Consider the following 19107-nt stretch of genomic DNA (forward strand, 5'->3'; position numbering starts at 1 on the left):
TGCATTTATGGAACAATGGGGCTCTGAGAGACAGCCTTGTAGCTCACGGGAAGACATAAGATGTGCTATTTTGACTGCTTCATAGCAGAATGGGGAACACACGCACACAAGGGAATTATGCATTTTACTTAGTTTTGCCCAAAGTCCTCAAGGCAACAGAATCTTGTGATGTCATCATGAACTTTTTTTCTATCCATTTCCATTGACACAAAGGCTAAAAATTTCTAATGACATCACAAAGGAAAAAGGATTCTATTTTGATTCCATAAGAAATCTATTACCTTCCATGAGACTTAAACAAAAATGTGAGAATCCTTCCTGTCAGGGTGTATGTCACTGTGCGGATTCACAGTGGGTGACACCCTCCCTAATGCAATTCAAACCAGGCAAAAAAAAAAAAAAAAAAAAAAAAAAAAAAAAAAAGAGGATTCACAATTTGGGTTGAATAAAAAAGACATATTGAATATTGTGCCCAGCAAATTTTCTTTTTTTATAGAAGGAAATCATTTAAACATATATTTCTTCAGGGATATTCAAATTTTTACTCATGCTTGGTTACTATGTTACCAATGTTTTTGTCTTTTCTTGGGTTGGTCACAAAATCACAGAGAAAGAAGGTACAGGAAGCTTTCACTTACAGGAATGCAGTGCAGCTCAATCTTTTGTTTTTAAGGTGCAGTGATTTTAGTCTCTAAATGTAACTTCAGGCAGTCTGAAAAGAAACAGGTTAAAATCTCTTTCAGTTATAATTGGTATTTCAGATTTAATTAAAAATTAAACTTTCATAATGTTTCACCATCCAAAGCAATGCATTATCAGTCAAGCGTGGCTTTTTTTTTTCTGTTAAGGAAAAAAAAAAAAAAAACCTCTTCCCAGACTAGTTTTTTAATGAAAAGAAAAGGATCTAAAGAGTAAAAAAGAAAAAAAAAAAAGCAATTCTGAAAAACAAAATATGCCTCCCTGTTTAGGACTTCATAATGATACGACTAGGAACTCAGTACCTCTGAATTTTAGCTAAATTCTATCTGATTTTTTTAAAAACTCCTAAACAACAATTTCACAGCCTAAAGATTACATAAAATGTTAATTTTAGAGAATAAAGAAGAAAATCTATTATCTGAATACACATGTTGAAGGGAAATTAGGACTTGACATAGAATTGGAAAAAAATGTTAGATCTACTACTTTCAAGGGACTGAATTGGTGGTGGGGCAGATGGTAAAGTAGAGGTAAATGGACATATTTAGCAATACAAAATGCCCACTGCAGTGTATTGTGGGTTTGGCATGCCGTATACCACATCATCTATACGTATATCTCATCACATGCAGCTACTGCTCTGTGAAGCAGCACGGGAAGACCCTCAGGATTTGAACCAGAACTTCCTGTTTTAAATAACTGAACCACATTTCTTAATATGTATTTCCAATCTTCAGATTGAGAGTCCAGGCATTAAAATCTCCAACTACGTCATAAATATTTGGGCTTAGAATGGCACACTATTTTTTCAATCCTTTCTTTCTTCATTCGACACCATCTCTAAATAAGATAACAGTTAAAAAAAAAAAAAAAAGAAACAGACTAGATTAAGTCATCCTTATTTTTAGCTTTAGATAACTGACACTACAGGATTTAGAAAAATATAGCTTTTTTAGTGTGAAATGAAGATAATACAATTATCTTTCGTTTACTTCACACCATGGCAGTACATTTTTTATATATTTGTAGCACTAAATGTGGTATGTTTATGTCCACTTTCACATGAGTGCAAGGTAATATTTTAGTATCTCCACATATGAGAGCATGATCATAAATCACCCCTGAAATTGCCTCTATTATTAGAAATTGCATCTAGTTCCAACTTATGAATTCTATTTTCTTTTTCCCTTGAAGTATATGGAGGAATATTTTAGGTATTGTGTCTACTTGATATATATATAGATTTTAAATGCAAACTGGTTGAGATTCACAAAATCCATCCATGAATGGATCAGAAAAAAAATCACTGACATTGACTAACTAAACTTTTCCCCTGCTTCTCATATGCCTGAATTAGACTAAAAACGCACCAGTGTAAAGACAGAAATTATGGAGGCGTCACCAGGGACAACTGAATGAGAGGAGGGGAGTGCACATATTTCCTTATAAGGCAACAAAACATTCATAAAAGAAACTGACAAAAATAACTCATGCTCAGAATTATATGGAATAACAATAATCCTCGATAAATGATTCAGAAATATAGAAACTGCCCACCTCTATATAAATCTGAACTACTGATTGGTATTGTTCTACTCACCACTCAAACAAGGTTAGTGAAAAACTGATTCACTATCTAGTTCATGCAAGAAAATGTGATGAAAACTAGGCTGCATATTTATGTATAAACTATTTAACTGACAACTAGCAGTTCAATTTAATCAGTCCGATTTCCTTTTCCTCAATTCACCAGATGTTGAGTCAACTGAACTATCAGTTCAAAATAAGAAAGTAATTTCTATGAACAGACTGTCTGCTATGTTACATTCTCCTCCTTCCTCATGTATTCCTCCTCTTTGACCTTTCTCTTCATTTCTGTTTCTGCATGTTTCTTCCTTACTTTCACTTTCTTCCTTATTTTTTTCCCTCTCTTTTTTTTCCCCTTGGTGAGGGTAATGAAGCTCAAAAATAACATCTTGTATCCTGTTGAGGGAAACTTGGTCACAACTATCCTTCCAGATGACAAACTCATTCTTAAATGTCTGTTTCTCAATCCAAAGAAAACAGAGCAATTGAGAAAATAGAGACGCAACATCACTTACCACTACCAACACCACCACTTTTAATTCCCATGCTACATTCATCACAAGGAGGACTAAAGTTTATTTATATTATCCCCTAACCTCAAATAGGACCACAAATAAGACTAATAACAGGACCATTTTGTGGCACTCAGGCAAACGGCTGGGCAAAACAGATGGATCTTACTTTGCGCCAGGACTCAAAAAATACAGTCGCCAATTCACTGTTGGCGACTACATATCTTGGCCCAAAGATGGACCTGGAAGTGGGACCAGTTGTCTTTGATATGAATACTGTTCCTATTCATATCTGCCTCATGAGATAATCATTAACTCTGTCACTATGTCGTGGGGTTAAGTATTGGATAGAAACTGGAAAAATGGTCATCAAGGAAGTGAAATATTCTGAAGGCATGTCGGATTAGATTAAGGAGCACAAAGTCAGGGCTGGAACACTTTTGGCACTACTGTCCACTTTTCAACTTCCTGTTTTTTTTTCAAGTTCAGTACTGTACACAGTACCCACCTTTAAAATAGTAGATTTCCAGAGTATGTGTCAACAATAAGAATATTTTGTTCTTGACATTTCAGGTTCTAAAATCTGCTAATTTTTTTTTAAGTCACCGAGATCGACCTCGGTCATTATTAAAATTGACCACCAGTATTAGACTTCTTTAATCAGGACAAAACTATGTAAGGCTTTATAGATTACAGTCAACACCCAGTGATGCACTGGGAAACAGCTCAGTCAGTAATCAATGCAAATTACAAAGCCCGGAAGAATGCTTCTCTTGGCAGAGACCCTTTAGCAAAAGAGTTGTGCATTCTGCACTAGTTAGAGATTCTGAATGGCTTTCCAGAGAAGTAGCAAATGCATTATATTACAGTAACCTATCCTGTAACTCACGAGTCCAAAAAACAAAGCCCTAGACAATAAAGAAAACTGAAGGGGGGTGAGGAGCTATAGATCTTAACACTGACTAGTAACAAAGGGCTGCTTCTGACCACACTCTACTTTTTAAAAATCTTCACATGCATACAAGTTTTAGGCATCACCAGGTCACAAAACTTCAAGAAAAGAACAACAAAGCACTCCAGCTTAGGAGGTCTATGCTAATTCAGGCATTTCTCTTAATGTTCTCCCAACGATTCAGCATCGATTGTATCTTGCTCAGATCATTTTTGAGAGTTTATTCACCTATGATTTATCCATTCTGACACTGCTCAGATGATTTTTAAGAAACAAACCCTGTCTGTGGTCAGTGTAGAGGGAAATTATAATATTTTAATTATTTCTCTTAGTCTTTTTTTTCTTTTCACTTAATAATTTTTTATTATGGAAAATCTCAAGCACATGCAAGAGTAGGGAGCTTAGTAAAATGAGCTACCATGTACTTACTCATCACCCATGGTCCATCTTTTTTTATCTATAGTCATCCACTTTTACTTCTATCAGCTCATTTTAATGACAATTCCAGATATCATATCATTTTATCCACAAATATGTTAGTATGTAGTACTAAAAAATAATGACTTCTGAAAATCATAACAAATATCATCATACCGGGTCAAAAATAATAGAGATTCTTTAATTTATTAAATATCTTAGGTCAAATGATTGAATTTTAAATGCTTTTTGTTCTTTGTTCATTTTTATGACTGGTTAGTTTGAATTAGGATCTAAATAAGATCCACATTACATTTAAGTCATAACTCTCTTTGAATTGATAAATCGCTCATTTTTTTTATTTTAACTTTTTATTTTGGAACAGTGTCATGCTTATGGAAAAGTTGCAAAGATACTTCAGAGAATTCCTGTATTTTCTTCACTACCTAACATTAACATCTTATATAACCATGGTAAATTCGTCAAAGGAAGAAATTAACATTGGTACAATACTATTAACTACATACTTTATTCAGATATTACCTGTTTTCCCACTAATATCTTTATTCTGTGCCAAGGGTCTAATTCAGGATACCACACTGCATTTGGTTGCCTTTTCTCCTAAATCTTCTCTAATCTGTGAAAGCTTCTCAGTTTTTTCTTGTTTTTTTTTTTTTTTTTTTTATGACCTTGATAGTTTTGAAGAGTGGTGGTGGGATAATCCTCAATTTGGATTTGTCTGATGTTTCTCATGATTAGGTTGGGGTTATAGTTTTAGAGAAGAATGCAAATGAATGAAGAGCTCTTCTTGTAACATCCTATCAGGGGGTACATGATATCCATATGACTTATCACTGGGGATGTTAATCTTGGTCATTTGGTTAAGGGAGTGTCTGCCAGGTTTCTCTTTCCTTAGTTTTAATTAGCATAATTTCATAATTTTAACAGTCTATTGAGGTGTAATTTACATAACATAACATTCACCCTTTTAAGTGTACAACTTAAGGATTTTAAATAAATTTACAGTGATCATCACCATAGTCCAGTTTTAGAACATTTTTGTCATCCCAGAAAGAGTCCTCATGTCCTTAGTCAACCCACTCTTACCCCAACCCCAGACAATAACTAATCAGCTTTCTTTCTCTATACCTTTACCTTTTCTTGACCTTTCATATAAGTGCACTCATACAATATGTGGTGTCATGCATGTGGCTTATCATACTGTTTTTCAGAATCTTCTATGTTGTGGTATGTAGCAGTAGCCCATTCTCTTTTATTAACAAATAGTATTCTATTGTGCAGGTATACTACATTTTGTTCATCCATTCATCAGTAGGTGAACATGCAGATTGTTTTTAGTTTTTGACTATTATGAATAATTCTGCTCCGAATGTTGACATAGATACAAGTCTGTGTGTGGACGTATGTTTTCATTTTTCCTGAGTAGATATCTAGAAGTGAAATTTCTGGGTCATAAAGGTAACTTTATTTTAACTTTTTAGAATGGTTAAGCCATTTCCTAAAGTGGCTGTACCATTTAAATTCCTACCAGCAATGGGGTGCCTGGGTGGCTCAGTCAGTTAAGTGTCAGACCTCAGCTCAGATCATGATCTCGCAGTTCATGAGTTCAAACCCCGAGTTGGGTTCCGTGCTGACAGCTAAGAGCCTGGAGCCTGATTCGGATTCTTTGTCTCCCTCTCTCTCTGCCCCTCCTCCACTTATGCTCTGTTTCTCTCTCTCTCAAAAATAAATAAGCATTAAAAAAAATTTTAATTCCTACCAGCAGGTTCCAATTTCTCAGCATCTTCACTAACACTTGTTATTACATGTCTATTTTTATTGTATCCACTCTAGTTAGTGTAAAGCAGCATCTCCAATGGTTTTAATATCCTTTTTTCTAAGGATTGATGATAATAGGTATCTTTTCATATTCTTATATCTTCTTTGCTGAAATATTTATTCAAACAAATTTTTAATTCGGTTGTCTTTTTATTATTGAATTAAAGAACTCTTTATATATTATATGAGGACAAAAATCCTTTATCAGATATATATTTGTAAATAATAAATCTTGCAAATATTTTCTCCCATTCTTTTCATTTTTTTAGTGGTAGATTTTGAAGTATAAAAGGTTTTAATTTTATTGAAATCCAAATTATCAAGGTTTTATGTTCTGTATCATGCTTTGCTGCCTTATCTAAGAACCCTGTCTAACTCAGGCCATGAAGACTTTTTTCCTGTTTTCTTATAGAAATTTTATAGTTCTAGCTCTTACATTTAGGTTCATGATCCATTTTGAGTTAATCTTTATGTGGGTATGAGATCAGGACATAAGGTTATTTTTTTCATATAGGTCTAGCACCACAGATATTTATTTTTATTGCATATAGTCTTAGCGCCAATTGTCCTAACACTATATATTTAAAAGCAAAAATAATACAAAAAAACCTTATTCCTTCCCCCATCAACTTGTTTTGGCACCTTCATCAAAATCAATTGACCAAAAACATAAAGGTTAATTTTCTGAACTTACAATTTCATTCCATTGATTTATGTGCCAGTACTATATACTCTCTTCCTTACTACAGTTTTTATAGTAAGTTTTAAAAACAGGAAGCACAGGACATCTACCTTTGTTTTCCTTTCCAAAATTATTTACACTGTTCTAGGTCCTTTGCATTTTCATATAAAGTGAAAATTAGGATCAGCTTGTCAATTTTTACAAAAATGCCTTTATTCTTTTTGATGCTATTGTTTTTAAATTTTACTGTTCACTGCTAGTATACTGAAATACAATTAATTTTTGTATAATGCTCTGGTATCCTGCAAACTTGTTGAACTAATTTACTTGTATGTGAATGCATTCCTTAAGCTTTTCTACATAGCTTGTTTTCTGCAAGTAAAAAGTGTTAACTTTTTACTGTCTAATATGAATAACTTTGATTTCTTTCTTTTCTGTTCTTTTTTTTCCTCCTTCCCTTGCTTTCTTTCCTCTCTTTTCCTATTTGTTTGTTTGTTTGTTTATTTTTATCTTTCTGGACCAAAACCCCAGTAAAATGTTGAATAGAAGAGATGAGATCTGACAACCCTGCCTTGTTCCCAATCTTAGGATTAAACCAGAGTTTATGAGGGTTAAATGTGATGTCAGTTGTAGATTTTGCATAGATGCCCTTTACCAGGTTACAGAAGTTCTCTTCCAGTCCTGGTTTGTTGAAAGTTTTAGTCATGAATGGACAGTAGATTTTCTCAAATGTTTTTTGTGTATCTATTGTGATAGCCATAGGGTTCTCTCCTTATTCTACTAATATGGTATATTGCATTAATTAATTAATTACTGAATGTTTAACCAGCCTTGTACTCTTAGGAAATATCCTACTTGGTCAGGGTGTATAATACATTTACAGATTGCTGTATTTGGTTTGTGAAAATTTTGTTGAGGATTTTGATGTCTAAATTCATGAGGGATAATGGTTTCTTTTCTTACAATGCATTTGTCTGGCTTTGATATCAGGATAATATTATTGTCATAGAGTGAATTGAAAAAGTGTTCCTTCTTTCTCTATTTTCAGAAGAAGTTTGGTGTTGTTTCTCTTTAAATATTGGATAGAATGCAGTGAAGACATGCATCCAGATTTTTCTTTGTGGGATGACTTAATAAGTCTCTCTCTTTACAATTATATATCTATTCAGATTTTCTATTTCTTCTTGAATCAGTTTCAGTACTTTGTGCATTTTTGGCAATTAGATGATTGTACCTAAGTTGTCTAGTTTCTTGAATATATTTGTTCATAGTATTACCTTTTAATCTTTTTAATTTTTAATTTTTTTTTAGGGTTGGTAGTGATGTCCCACTTTTATTCCTGATTTTGGTAATCTGTTATCTTCTCTACTTTTCCCTCCATCATTCTAGTTAAATGTCTGTCAATTTTGTTGTTCTCTGCAAAGAATCAACTTTTATTTTCATTGGTTTTTCTCTATCATTTTCTTGTTTTCCATTTCATTGATTTCTGGCCTAATCTTTATCATTTTCTTCTTGATTTGCATTCCGTTATATATTTATGCCATGTCTGCATTTATCTACATAATAATATTATAAGGGCAATTTATTTCTTTGGGTGGGCTTTAATTATTTTTGTCATTTCCCTCAACCTAAAGGATTTTCTTCAGTATTTCTTATAAGGCCGGTCTGCTAGCAACAAATTGCCTCAGTCTTTGTTTATCTTGGAATATCTTTCTTTTATCTTCATTTTTGAAGAACAGTTTTGCTGAATATAAAATTCTTGATGGTCACTTTTTAAAAATCTTTTTTTTTCAGCACTTTGAACATGTTGTCCCTCTGTCTTTTGACTTTAATTGTTTCTGATGAGAAGTCAATTTTTAGAGTGTTGGTTCCTATAGTGAATGAGTCTTTTTTCTCTTGCTTCTTTCCAGAATTTCTCTTTTTCTTTGGCTTTAAAAGTTTGACTAGCATGTGTCTATGTATGGATACTTTTGCATTTATCATACTTGGAGTTTGTTGAGCTTCTCATATGTGTAGATTAATGTCATTCATCATATTTGGCAAACTTTTGGTCATTATTACTTCAAAAATCTTTTTTCTGCTCTTTCCTTTTCTCCTTCTTTCCTCTTCTCCCATTACACACATGTTAGTATTCCTGAAGGTATCTCAGATCTCTGAAGCTCTGTTTATTTTCTGTTTTTTTTTCTTTCTGTTTTTCAGATTAGAGAATTTCTACTGATTTATCTTCAAGTTCACTGATTCTTTCTTCTGCTATCTCAAATCTGCTGCTGAGTTCCTCCAGAATATTTTTCATTTCAATTTTTGTGCTCTTAAACTCCAGAATTTTTGTTTCTTTTAAAAATAATTTCTGGAGTGCCTGGGTGGCTCATTGAGTTAAGCATCCAATTCTTGATTTCAGTTCAGGTCATGGTCTTGTGGTCATGGGATCAGGCTCTGCAACAGGCTCCGTGATAAGCATGGAGCCTGCTTGCAATTCTCTCTCTCCCTCTTCCCTTCTCTGGCATGCTCTCTCTCCCTCAAAATAAATAAATAAACATTAAAAAAATTTTTAAAAATTCTATCTTTATATTGATACTCTTTATTTAAAAAGTAATTATACTAATATTTTATTTAATTATTTAACATGGTTTTCTTTAGTTATTTGAATATATTTACAATAGCTGCTTTCAAGTCTTTGCTAAATTTGACACCTGCTCTTCCCCCTCCAACCTAGAGATAGTTCTATTAACTACTTTCACAACTGGGTATTAGTTACACTCGTTTCCTTACATATCTGATACTTTTTTCCTTGTAAACTGACATTTTATACAATATATTATAGCAACTCTAGCTTCTGATTTTTCCTTCCAGGGGCTTGTTACTTATTTGTTTATTTAGTGACTTACCAATCTAATTCTGTGTGGTCTGTCTCCCTCAAGCTGTGCAGCTGCTGATGTCTCTGGTCAGTTTTTGTAATTCTTATTTTCATTTTTTAGGTAAACCTTGCCCCTATGTCAGTACAGTTTGTAGTTCACATCTAATAATTTGTCGTGGGGGCAATAAGCTAATATTCCTTTGCTGATAAATATATGTATGGGATGGAAATGCATTCAAAGCTCAGACAGTTTAACATGTTTTCCTTGACTCTTACTTTTCACTGGCATTCCTCTTCTCTTTGCACAAGGCTCTAGGGTCAGCCTTGGGTATGTGGATACCTTGGACCCTCTCTGGTTTGTGACACCTAGGGGCATGTGGTTTTTCATGTTCTACTCCATCAAGTCAGGACGATGTGAATTTTCATGGCTTGGCCTGTCCTGGAAGATCTATTGTTGTCAATGGAGTTTGGGGAAGGGTAAGTAGTGGAGGTAGTCCCAGCTAAAATACCAGATCTCACTTATGCCTGTTGTCTCACCACAATTTTTAATATGGCCCCTTTTACTCTCAGAAGTATCCAGTTTGGGTGATATAATTTATGATCTCCTTTTATATAGTGAGCATAAAAAATTATGATATTCCTTCAACAGATAACCATTGCCTAATTCTTTTCCTTGTAATGCAAGATTTGGAGGCCCAGCTGCAAGGGTGTGCATGGGTGGGTGGGGAGGTCCAGCTGACATTGAATGAAAGTTTCCATGATGGTTACATGTATATAGCAAATCCTCAATTGCCTGTTCCACTACATTTCTAAAAGGTTTAAAAGTTTTGGAGATTAAGAATGTCTGTCAATCATGAGGATTGGGAGGTAACTGGAGGATGAGGGTGAGGGGGCAATACCTCCCTTATGGGAATTCTGCATGACTTTTTTAAAATTTAATTTAATTTAATTTTTTAATTTTTAAAATATTTTTTATTTATTTTTGAGACAGAGAGAGACAGAGCATGAGCAGGGGAGGGGCAGAGACAGAGAGAGACACAGAATCAGAAGCAGGCTCCAGGCTCTGAGCTGTCAACACAGAACCCGACGTGGGGCATGAACTCACGAACCGTGAGATCATGACCTTAGCTGAAGTCGGACACTTAACCGACTGAGCTACCCAGGAGCCCCAATTCTGCATGACTTTATAGACCTGAGGGAAATCAGTCAAGGAGAGGAGCTAGAATTACATGTTTCAAAATGGATTGCTAGAAAATTTGGAGCTGGACTGAGCTAGAATAAACCCATTCCAAGCAATTATGGAGAACATGCCATCTAGATTTAATCTCATACAAAGTAGTAGCTCCAAGATCTCTCTAAAGAGGCCCAAATACTGAAGTGAATCAAGTTAGTATTTTCCAACTTATTCACTCATAGTTTCCTGGCATGGCCAATCCACATTTCCTCAGGAACATACCAAAGGAATATACTTCTCTGGGAGCTTAAACACTCTTGTAAATCAGAAAGTTCCCATATTGAAATAGGGAGCAATATGCACTTTAAAAATGATTTTTCCTTTACATAATGATCCACAATAAAATTCTCTTGAGAATAGATTCTTCTAGAGCATTTAAATTATGAATAGATTTACAAAATCACTCATCACATAAAATGAGATAAACACGTAGTATCTGCCTCTAGGATTTTCAAAACTTTTTTTTTTTCTAAATGGAGATTGAAAGGAATGGGAAAATCAGCAAACTTTGTGCAGTAGAAATTCAGCGTGTATGATGCATTAACTTTGAATATCTCATTGACATTTCTGGATCAACATTAATCCTTCACATTTATAAAGTGTCAAAGAAATCAAAGTATTCACCAAACTTCATCTTACTGAAATGTCATAATAATTCACCTTTAACCCAGGAACCTGTAACAAGTAAATATTACTCTTTCTATTTGGAAAAAAAAAGGAATCTAATCCATAAGATAAAGCATGGAAACATCACATAAATTGCTTAAGGACACAAATAAGTCTGGTGATGGAGCATGTGATGAAATTCCCTTACCTAATGAGAATTAGGCAATATCCAGGCTGTAGCAAAGAAGAAACTGGAGCCTCCACCTCCCATTTGTCTGTATGTTATGGCAGAATGAAAATAAATGTTTAAAGAGGGTGTTTTTTTTGGTCCTATGAAATGGCACTTCTCCAGCTAATTTCTCAGGTAAAGTGGGTGGACATTTTTTTGGCTGTGTGTTTTTGTTGGGCTTTGCAATTTCTACAATAGAATTTCAACCCAACCCCTAACTTGATTACTGTTTCTGCTATTAATTAACAAAAATAGCTGTTTTCCAGTCATACAGTCTAGAATTCACTGTTATCTCAATTAAAGGCATAACTTAGAGAAATAATATCTATAAAAAATTGCAGTTCTTCCATTAGGGTTTAGCATGTAGAGATACTCTAAAATCTTCCTTTGAATTATATCAGAATGGAGTGTCATCTACCTAGTCTGTATCTTATAAGACTGAAAATACCAAATTACACATCACTGAGATAGATGTATTCCTATAAAATATTCTTTGTTTCTCACAAAAGTGAGTATCTATCATTGGTATTTATGATATAATACAGTGATCCCTTTATATAATGAAGAGAATTAGAGGAAAACAGTTCTTTCTAGTCTGAGTATTGGCAATGTATTTCTTCAAAACATATGGTTAAGAACCCAATTTGTAAATATATATAAGACTCTATATAAGATGATTTTTTTAATATATAGTTCTAATTCTTACATTTTTACCTTATGTTTTTAGTTTTCAATTGTTTCACTTGTATCATATATTTCTTTATATTTTATTTACATTTGTTTATATGTTATTTACATGTATATGTATAACATATATCTACGTGTCTTTTAAAACATCTTTCTTTCTTCTCAGAACAAGGAGATGTCCATCTATGTCTCTTTTTTTTTTTTTTTTTTTAACGTTTTTTATTTATTTTTGAGACAGAGAGAGACAGAGCATGAATGGGGGAGGGGCAGAGAGAGAGGGAGACACAGAATCGGAAGCAGGCTCCAGGCTCTGAGCCATCAGCCCAGAGCCCGATGCGGGGCTCGAACTCACGGACCGCGAGATGGTGACCTGGCTGAAGTCGGATGCTTAACCGACTGCGCCACCCAGGCGCCCCATCTATGTCTCTTTTTATTTACCCTTTGTATATCAAGCCATCTAAAGTTACAATAAGATATCCCAAAATTTTAGATGCAATTTCAAAATGCAACCTAGGTCTTCTAGGAGCCAGACTTGATAAACTCATCTGTGCTTTTGTGGTGACTTTATTTCATTTCCTTCTACCTCAATGCTATTCAAATCAGATGTCTGAAGCGAAGTAATAGATTTGTATCATCAGGGTTCCAGACTAACTTAAAGCTTAGATAAGCATCTTTTTGTTAAGTCACCTGAAGGTGATTCTTGGCTTTCTGCGCAAGAAAAGAACAGTACGGAACCTATTTCCAAATCATTAATAAAGCATAGAACATAGGGTAGTCGTGACTGAGTGTGCAGGTTGTGTCCTGCACAAGGGCACCCAGTCTAGGGGTGTGCTCCACTCTAGAAGCTATCCTCCTTGGCCCAAGCTGCATCAGCTGGAGCAAACTATTTTTATAATTTGCACAAAGGTGCTGAAAGAGGTCACATTTTTCTAAGTTGTACTAAACATTTATGTAAGTAACAGAGGCCTAGGGTAACATATTTATATAGTATTTCTAACAAAAATAATTAATTCCATTAATATTTAGCTGGCTTTCTGTTACATGTTACATAAATATTCAGGTAAGCCTCCTAGTAATGCCCTCACCACATGAACCTGAGTCTCCATGACTTGGACTAAACAGGATGGTAGTTATACATACAGTTTTCCTCGGGGAAACTAACTTTGAAACAGACTAGGAGATAAAGGATCCTTCTAACACTTTCACCATAGATGACGACAACATATAGCAGATCATATTCTCAACATAGTAAAGCTTTTTGTCCTAAGTTGAGTCAAAAAGTGGGTGCAGAACATAATGTTATTCATATTATTACTATTTCCTTGATTAAGCTGTCTCCAGTTTGGAAGTTTCAAACTGAGAAAGTGATATCAAAACTTCAATAAGTTCTGAGACAATGGATTATATGTGCAATGGAATACTTTGCCTTTAAATTTAGCTCATGGTGGGGCGCCTGGGTGGCTTAGTCACTTAAGTGTCCAACTTCAACTCAGGTCATGATCTCACAGTTCGTGGTTCGAGCCCTGCGTCGGGCTCTATGCTGACAGCTCAGAGCCTGGAGCCTGCTTCAGACTCTGTGTCTCCATTGCTCTCTCATTCTCTGCCCGCCCCCAACTCGCCGCAGATCATGCTCTGTCTCTGTCTCTCAAAAATAAATAAACATTAAAAAAATTTTTTTAAAAATAAATTTTGCTCATGGCTTTCACTCTTCCTAGGAGACTTTATACAGTTAACTCAATGAATTATTTGCAAATGAGGATAATACATAACATATTTGTACATAAACTTTTCCTGACTACAAAATTATACATGCCCATTGGGAAACACACACACACACACACGCACACACACACACACACACACACACACGCAGGAAAATACAGAAAAGTGTAAGAAGAAGAAAAAAAAACCCAGAAAGTCTGATCACAGAGACCATCAATTACTACTGGCATTTCAGCATTTCATTCAAACATGACAAATTTCAATCCCAGTTTGGCTTCTTTTTCTCCAGCACATCATTCAGTTGCCTCCATTCCCACTATTTGGTATGCACGCAACAATAATAATTATTTGTTACAAACTAATTTAGCAATGAACCACGTACTATTATACTTCATAGGTCTGTTATTAATTATTATTCATTCTTATTATTACTCATTATTATTGCTCATTATTACATGAGTTCAGTTTTATCCAATCATGCCCTGTGAAGATTATCATATGTAACAAAATGTGACATTACACAAATGTTAGACCATTTCTGTTCCATAATATGGATGTTAGAAATATGGATGTTAACCCATGGAAAACAAAAATAAAATGGTATTTTGATGCTAAAAAGTCAAATGTTGTATATGGAGGCCAAAGAGAAATTATTTTAGATAACAAGATTGTTTATTTTTATTTTTACTATATTTACCACAACACTATATTAGTATAAAAACCCGAGAGTTAGCTGTGCTTACAAAGGTAAAGCCTTATAAAAGCCCGAAAGCATGTATCTCAAGAGTCTAATCCAATTCTATCTGAGGAGCTATCCTCTTTCCGTGAGCTCTGTCATGTAGAATTACATCATCTCCCATGGCTCAGATTATCTCCAATTCATAAAATGCTTTAACAAAAACTGTTATGAAGTAGGTTCTATTTTATATTCACATAACTTCCTCCTCACTTTGGTTTAGCACGGAAATACACAATACATCAATATGTGTTTCATTAAGACAGTTGTTTCGATATAGTAACAAGCTGGGCAAATAGAGGAAGTGTGCTGGATGTAATTTATTTACATTTTAATAAGACCTCAGATGAATGATACCACACAGGAAGCTCATAGTAAGGTTAGAGAGAGTGGTGACTGACAAACTGCCTTGAAGTTTGGAAGCTGTAAATATTACTTAATCAATACTATTACTTCTGAATTAAGATAGGATAACAGTTCCACAGGGATAGGTATTGTGGTCTATGACAAACATTATGCAATGCAGACACTAAAAATTGAGAGGGATATAAATTTTCCAAAATATAAAATTTTAAGGTTATAACTTAGAACATAGATCAAATGCTAAAGTGTAAAAGAGATATCTCCATGATATAAAAATCTCATCAAAGCCCAAAGGATAGGACTCTACTTCCTTAATACACCAAAGATTACTGCTAAAATTCCCATTTAGTAGAGATGCTAACTTCGTGTTAGCATTTGGATTTCTCCTACTTTACATGTTATCTCTTGTGTGAATGGTTCTAAAAATCAGGGCAAGTTTTTTAATAAGAGATTCAGAAAGCAATGATTTTCAGTCTACAATTACAGTAGCCTGCACTACTCCTGTTTCCAAATGCTGAGCAAGGCCATTTTGTATGAGACAAATTATCACTAATAATATTTCAGAAATTAATGTGCATGACATTTGTCTACCTGGTGTTGTTCCAAATAGAATTTTAAAAACCTTGCAAAAGTAAATATAACATTTAAGCAGCAAGTGAAGAAATAATGATAAAGATACAATAGAACAGGAAAAGTATGAAGAGGCCAGGGTGAGGTCAATATACAAAAGGTGCATTGTAAATTCTAATACATTTGCTTGAGTGCAAAACAAGACTATGATCATATTTATATTAGCTACTATAAACATAAATATTTCATTAGGATTTGCTGTCATGCATTTTTTTCTTGTTTACATCTTATCTACCAACTAGAAATTTAAGTTTCCTGAGAGTTTGTGATTTATGTTTTTCTCTACTACAATTCATAACAACTAGCATGATGCTAACTAGAAAATTGATTCTTGATCACTATTTGCTGATTTGATTTGTGTGAAATATAAAGAATCTGGTCCAAAGGGTATAGTTTTAAAATATCAGATGTTCTTGCATATTATATAAAAGAACAAAATAAAGAATCCTGAAAAATAAAATAAATTAAAACAGTGGATTGGAAAAACTAGGAACATTATGCTAAACTCCATTAAAGCAATAAAATTAATTTAAAAAAACTTCATTGAAAATAAATCAATGTAAGTGGACACTTAAATCCCACAGATAATACAGAAGACTCCCAGAGAAATGAAAACACAATGTTGGCGTCATAAAAGTGATTTGCCCCCAAATCACATATCATTTGTGTCGTACGATATAAGAAGTGATAAAGTATGATTGGAAATTCCAATTTGCTGATCGTATAGAACATACACAATCTATATTATAGAGGTCTATGAATTTTCTGAGACGGTACCAGGTTTTATAGATGCTCTTGATTAGAATCTGAACACTATTATTTCAGATGTAAAAACTCATAATTTTGATTTTAAATAATAATTTTAGTTTTAGCAATTTTTAAAATCCACATTTTGACATGGTATACAATTGGGTTATAAAAGCCTTCAAAGTGTTCTTCATAAAATACTAAATGTGATGTTTTACTAGTTATGCAAGGACAATTTAATAATGGGAAATCAATTACTATAAATCCCTTGCTGAATTATCATGCTCCGAATAATCCTATGTTTTTAGAGAAAGAAACTATGCATCTGAATTCTAATGCCCAGCAAACAATTTCTGGCACATAGTGTAAGTACTGAGTAAATGTGTGTTAGAACTGACCTGAATTGAAAAAGACATCACAATAGAACTCTATGTCCATCAGTTAGAGTTTAAAAATATTTATTCAAAAAGGCATGTAATGTACTTCAACACTCATTCTTAATAAACAAAGAAAGGGTTAGAAATAGTTTTCTAAAGAATATCTGTCTTAAATCAACAACTAATATCCACCTTGTGACTAAGGAAAAAAAAAAAAAAAACAACTAGAGATATTACCACATAATCAAGAACAATGATGCTTCCTATCTTCATGGTTACTTAGCTGTTTTGGAATTTCCAGTAATGAAACAGGGTATTAAACAGAAATAAAAAGGAAAAAAGATGATAAAGTCATCATTTGCAGATAATTTAATGATCTTAAAAAACTCAAGACAAAAAACTTACTAAAAAATTATTACGAAATTTGAATAAAGTAGCTAGATAATAAATGTTACACACTGCTATATGATATACAGCGATGTTGTTAAGAGAGTAAATCATAAGAGTTCTCATCACATAGAAAAAAATTTTTTTCCTTTTCTTTTTATTGTATCTATATGAGAAGATGAATGTTGGCTGCACTATTGGAATCACTGAAAAATTTTAAAAATTATGTAAAATCCTAACAAATCACAACAAAACTATTATAAAGAAAATATGGCTTTTCTTGGAATATACACAGTTAAGGGCAACAGCAAGGACATAGCATGCCTTTACTTAAGTATAATAAAGAATTTGGGTACCTATATGAATAGTAAGACACAATTTATTTATTATAAAACATTACATAAATAAAAACATACAATGCTGCTGAATGTGAAGACAACATTGCAAAGATACTGATATTAATTTATAGGTTTAATAAAATTCCAATAAAAATTCCAATGGAACATTTTTACAAACTGAATGCAATAAGCTAATTTTGAAAAACGAGGAGGTGACAATACAGCCAAGTATCTTTGAAAAAAGAAAAATAAGGAAGGTTTGACTTAACCGATGTGTAAACTTACTATGCAGCTCTAATGGAAACAGTATAGAACCAGTGAAAGAACAGATAATTCAAAAACAGATCCTAATGTTGATAAAAATTAGTAAGCAATAAAGATGGTACCAATCGGAAAATGGTGTGGGGACAATTGATTAACTATAGGGAACAAAATCGAGATGCTTATCACATACCTTAGGCTAAAATAGTTTCTGGAAGGAACAGAAAATTAAAAATACAAAATAAAATCATGATAATACCAGAAAAATGGTGAGTTCTTATCAGACTTCAAGCTGGTAAAGAGAAGATAAAAGCAAAGGCACAGTCATAGGGAAAGCAATATAATAGAATTGTGTTGCTTCTCACATCAACAACAACAAAAACCATTCAATGGCATATGAAAACTGGGAGAAACATTTTTACATTACGTTGACAAAAGCAGTGATTTAACATTTTAAATATCTTGCAAATCATCAAGACAACAACTTGAGTAAAGAACAGGAGCAAACAATTTACAGTAAGAAAAAAAAAAACAATGGCAAATAAGCATATGAAAGACATTCCAGCTCCATATTAATCAAATTGTTGCAAATTACAACAAAATAAACAAGGGTGTTTTTTTTTTTTTGCCTGCTGAATTAGTAAATATTTATAAAATAATACTATTCAAAGGAGGTAAGAGTGTACTTAGAAAAGCAATCTCATATACAATTTGGGAGGAGTTATCAAAAGAACCTTGAGAAGTTTACATACACTACCCCAGAAATCAACCTTCTAAAAGTGATGCTGAAAACATAATCCAAGATGTAGATAAAAGTATATGTGTAAGAATGGTTGTCAGAGCAGTAGGAAAAATGGTGGAAAATAACTTACATGTCAAATATGGAGAAGTCTAAAAGGTTTTGGTACATAAATAAAACATAATATTGTGCAGCCATTAAAAGTATTTCATGATTCTGAGAACTAATAATATAATTATTGCTAATTGAAAAAAGCATAATATTGACTATATGATCCAAAATTTTTAAAGAAAATACATACACACACACACACACACACACACACACACACACACACACACATCCACTTAGAAATATACATAAAATTGGAAGGAAGCAGAGCAAAATCTTAGAATTGTTCATCCCTGATTTAAATTTATGCACTATACATTTTTTCTATTTCCATAATTATATGCAATGAGCATATTTTATGTTTTAAGCTGAAAATAAAAACTCAAAACCTTTATTTT

General features: G+C 33.3%; 1 protein-coding gene across 41 annotated transcripts in view; it reads right to left on the reverse strand.

Annotated features, from left to right (window-relative positions):
- Positions 1 to 19107, reverse strand: part of ZBTB20 (zinc finger and BTB domain containing 20) — a 785665-nt gene that overhangs the window by 482213 nt on the left and 284345 nt on the right. For 40 of the 41 annotated variants that reach the window (XM_078453036.2, XM_060640799.3, XM_078453022.2 and 37 more), the window contains one exon: positions 639 to 712. The exons of the other annotated variant lie outside the window; for it this stretch is intronic. The gene's annotated coding sequence lies outside the window, so the exon portion shown is untranslated. The remainder of the gene's footprint in view (positions 1 to 638; positions 713 to 19107) is intronic. 41 annotated transcript variants of the gene reach the window in all.

This window comes from Panthera onca, chromosome C2 (assembly GCF_046562875.1).
Source record: "Panthera onca isolate mPanOnc1 chromosome C2, mPanOnc1 haplotype 2, whole genome shotgun sequence".
Classification (NCBI taxonomy): Eukaryota; Metazoa; Chordata; class Mammalia; order Carnivora; family Felidae; genus Panthera; species Panthera onca.